Source organism: Convolutriloba macropyga, unplaced genomic scaffold (genome assembly GCF_964194025.1).
Source record: "Convolutriloba macropyga unplaced genomic scaffold, txConMacr16.3 SCAFFOLD_1939, whole genome shotgun sequence".
Classification (NCBI taxonomy): Eukaryota; Metazoa; Xenacoelomorpha; order Acoela; family Convolutidae; genus Convolutriloba; species Convolutriloba macropyga.
Window position 1 is genome coordinate 1 of NW_027452664.1, and position 5,000 is coordinate 5,000.

General features: G+C 35.2%; 1 pseudogene; it reads right to left on the bottom strand.

Annotated features, from left to right (window-relative positions):
* Window positions 1-267: 267 nt before the first annotated feature.
* LOC142357700 (ephrin type-A receptor 3-like) overlaps window positions 268-5,000 on the bottom strand; it is a 30,422-nt pseudogene continuing 25,689 nt past the window's right edge.

Here is a 5,000-nt window from a genome sequence, read left to right on the forward strand (position 1 = left end):
AAATCTACGCCTTAATTTGATACCCTTGATTTTTAACAGTTTTTACGAATTATCTCGAAAAAATTTCAAATTTATCAGACAAAAAAATGATCAAGAAAAGACCACATAAAGGTCCAATGTGACCTAAACCATAGCTGCAATTTTTGTAGCACATTTTTTTAATCACAATTATTGAAAACAGTCAAACGATTTCAAATAGAACTTAATGTTGAGATTGCCGCAAAAAGTTGCAATCCCTTGCAACGTTCAATTTTTATCTGCCAATATTCAATCCTGAAAAAATAAATCCTAGTTTAAAAGTGGTTCACAGCTGAAAGTTTTTTCCGATTTCTGTTTTTCAGACATACCTCTTTGGTCTCAATCGAAGAGTCCAGCAGTTCTTCGTCCAGTAAGGCTCTGTGATCGAATCCAGCTATTTTGGGAGTCCCCTCTTCCGTCAAATACACATTGCGACTTCTTAGTACCTATAATCAACATCATTTTTTTGTTGTTCAAACATGTAAGTTACTCAGACTATAACCCTAAGGTTAGATATCTACATGCTTTAAAATGTTAAATAAATTAATCAGCATTGTTATTAAAATAACAATCTTCAAATTGTGGCTGTTCGTTTTCATAGGTAAAAATAGGATTTGAAGGCAATAAGAAATTCAAAAATTGAACTTCATCAATTTTGTTTAAAAAGTTTAATCTCCACTTAATGATAAATTGGTTCATTTAGTCACACAAGCTTACTGTATATAAATTTATAATTATTCTAAAAACCCGAGAAAAATTGTGAACCTAAACAGGTTGTAATTGAATATTGGAATTAATATTGGAGTATGTAATTATGTAATTTTTAGCACTGTTTCAGTGAAAACGTTGTTTAAAGCAAAGCGCTTCCACTAATAATCTATTTGAAAATCTAGAATATTCTACGTCAGCCCCCTCGCTATGGACAAATTGTTTACATTATTACCCCCCCCCCCCCCCCCAAGCCATGAAAGAGTAAATTTTCATAAGGTTGCGTGCATAAATGTCCTATCAAATTGCCCCGTTACGTACAAACTGTAGCCCGCTCCTAATTACAGTAGTTAAACCAAAATGGGGGCTGTATTTCCGGGGGGGGGGGGGGGGTGGAGGTGGTCGATAATGAGAAAATTCCAGCCCGGGTCGAGGTGTCACCGCTAAAAATCGCTAAAAGAAAAAGATTAAGGTTTGCTGAGAATTTGGTTAAAAAATGTAAGATTTGCGCTCAATGCGACGAATGCGGTGAAAAAAACTTTTAAGCGGTGAATTTTATTTTCAACGCTTGTGCGGCATTATGCATCGGAGAAGATATTTAAACGTAACCGACTAAACGTCGGAAGAATTGATCTCGAACGACTAGTGGGAGCTCTAATCAATTGCAGCCTGCTTCAGTCGGGGGGGGGGGGGGCTAAATGGGACTAAGAAGTTCAATAGTTCAACATTAGATGTTAACATATACCACTATTAAGATTTAAAGTAAAAAATAGCACCAGTTTCGGCGCACTTTTCATTTAACTTTTAGTATTAAATTGCCGCCAACTGAATTCAACTGCTTGAAATTGTGATTGAGAGAGAATTTTGCATAAAAAAACGACACACGTTTACAATAATTGGTTCTCTACGAGAGCAATTAAGCACTCTCACCTTGTGAGTATAGCCCAACTCAGACAGATACTGCATACCAGTTGCAACCCCCTCTCATAATGTGAACCTCGGGTGAACATCTGGACAGTTTGTGGATATTATTACTACAGTAGTTATCCTCCCCACTGTGTTGGGAATCCATCCCCGATGAATGCAACAGACCGTCCTTCCCAGAAATCCCCCCACCGACCCCGGCAGCCATTGACCGACGTTGGTTCCACAAAGTGTTGTTTCTCAACGCCCATTCTAATGTTGTTTCGGCGTGTTCGTAAACAGCTATTTCCGGGTAATCTAAAACACGTGCATTCGAAACGTCTGATAAAGTTATCAAATTCTTAAATCTAGGGTGTTGCAGCCGCCCCCCATTCCAAATTCAGTACCCCCCCCCCCCACCCCCCACCCCCCACCCCACCCCGTTGGCCTAATATATACCATTCCCGACGGTGGCGACATTGGTGAGAAAAATGTACCGTATAAACAGGCCTCGGTAGGAATGTCCCACAGTCTTACAATTTCCAGAATTTTCTTTAGGGCTTTCGTTTCACAGGCGTCTAAATTAATTAAAATCTGTGGGCGATATAGTTTATAGTTTTCCCAAAACTTTTCACAGGTATTTGATTTGATTAAAGGCGGGAAGCAATAGATATGTAACGTTTTATTCAAAAAACCTGTGCGACTATAAATCAAACCCGACATAAAAATCAATGCTTCCTAATAAATATTACTATCAACTAATTGAACTCGAGTGTAATTTTAATTTTGTTCCCAGCATATCCTAATTCAAAACATGAACAAATTCTCAAAGCTGAAAGCTGAATAAACAAACCAAAGCTTATAAATTTGTCAAAAAAAAGATATTAATAAAAGTTTGAAGCCAAACGAATTTAAGAGCAGGATCCCGAAATAGGAAAAAGTTAGTAACAAGAATTGAACAAATATTAAAATTAAGATCTGTTTCCTTTTACGACTGAGAAAATTTCTATTTTCATACAAAAATTTTGGACCAACTGATAGATTTTATATTATACAAATTTTTAAAAGAAACAGATCTTCAAGTAACTACTTTTTAAATATTATTATGAGATGTGAATTGGAGGGAAAAAGACAAGCGGGAAAAGAAGGGAAAATGTTATTATAACACGCGTGCGCTATGCATACCATCAGGCGTGGGTTCGATCCCCACCACCTTCAGAGGTGCTAAAAATTTTCTGCATGTCCGTTAATTCACTCTCATGCTCATGTATTAATGTCTACTGTAACTTTTCGATTTTTTTCGGGCAAAATTGGGACTTAAGTTTACAGAACATAATCAATTTATCACAAATTTGAAAAATAATGTCATGCTATTCGAAATGACCTAAAGTAAAAATTATTGTTAGTATTTTTTTTCAGTAAATCAAAATGCAATATATGTTTCATTTTTAATCAAAAATTCACTTCACGATTTTTGTCCGTTTAGATAATTCGGTTTTAGCACTCAGCTTGAGCGATTGCTAATCTTGGTCACATGACAATTTACCCAATCCCATTTTACCCAATGACAGTATTATACCCAATGCCAATATACCCAACCTGACATTTTACCTTTATCAAATTAAGAACATTTTATTACTTCTAACTATTTAACTAGATTTATAACAAAGTATTAGTTTGTTTATTTTTGTTTACCTTTTCTAACAATCCCGCACAACTTTAGAACATTGCAATCGTACGACAATTGAGCCGCAATCGCAATTTCGTTCATGAATGTTCGTTTATCCACGTATAAACCCATAGCGTGCATTGTATTGCTTTTCCCAGTCCCACAACTTTCCATCGTATTTGTGCCTCCTTGTAGGTAGGAATAGCTCCCTCGTTTAATCAAGACAGGTACTTCCACAATTGAGGAGGAAGCGGGCTGTCCCCCAGCACCCATAACTGCCGGTCCGTCCAGAAATGTTCCCTTTATGAACCCGAAAGAACCTGAAATTAATCCGGATTTAAAATAGCAAATTTACAACACCCTTGACAGTGATTAATCATAATCAAGTTATAAATGCTGCTGGTTAAAAATTAGTTGAACACGTCTAGTTATGAAATACTAGTTATAAATGTCAAATTATTACTTCAATTTTAATTTACTTCTGTCTGTAAAAGAGTGAGTTTTTTTGTCATTCCGAGAAGTTTTTTGGACTAATTTTTTTTTCATATCCGCGAGGAACATAATTGTATTAATATGTGCTATGATACATATTAATTGAATTTATATATTATTGTACCAGCTGTAATGATAGGCAATCAAATGTATCGATGTACACTCGTTGTTATATCAATTGGTTTTCAACTTTAGGTTAACAATACTATTAATTAAAAAATTTGAAATATTTCAATTGCCTTGCAGGGGAATGCATTATTTTCCCATTTCGGTTGCAAGAATCTTGCAAGAGTTCAATCTTAATCGCAAAATTCTTGCAAAATTTGGATTTTTTATCCATCTTAGTGTACAATAACACATTATTTATTGGAAGAAAAGAACCTAAAAAATCATCTTTTGAAAACACAAAAAAATGAAAACCAAACTTCTCGAACACATTAAAACATCAACTGCTAAAAAATCACTTAGTATGATTGGCAAAAAGAAAACTAAAGAAAAAGCCCGCTGAACCAGAACATGTAGCCTGCCACATAAAGTTGTAAGTTAAGCGAACAAAACTGATGGACAAAGTTCAAAGGTCAACCTTCAACTAAAAAGTGCAGAAGTTTTAAAATCAACTTAAAGTAAGATGAAGAAATTATGGGCAAGTAAATAAGCATTAATATTCATTTTCAGGCCTGAAGTTTTTTGAACATTCGCTTTCGTTGCTAATTTATGAGAGTTACCACAGTGGGAAAATGGGAAAATTAATCTTTGCAATGAAACTGCAAAAATTGGAAATGCATAACTTTTGATTACTTTTTTTTCCGTTTTTTACTCCGATGCGCATTTGGTGACGTGCCTAAAGAAATTTTAAGGATTTGGCCAAAAAGACCCAAATTTTTATGACCGGCTAAGAAGGCCCGTTCTTTCATGCATAACAAAAAAAAAGGAGTTTAAGAGTTATAACTCAAACAAGTTGCCACGAAGGTACAATTTTATGACATATTTTGTAAACAGGCGACTGTTTATAACCCATAACAAAGACTCAAAGAGAACATTGCGCTAACTATTAATAACAGCTTGTTATTAAATCCCACAAGAAATAACTCAAATTCGAGTCAGGTTTCACAACGTAAACTTAGCTTTATTCTCTCAATGCCTGGTATTTGCCCAGATTTGATTAGTTTAGCGGGAAGATTTACTTAGATTGCGAGTGAACTCCCAGACC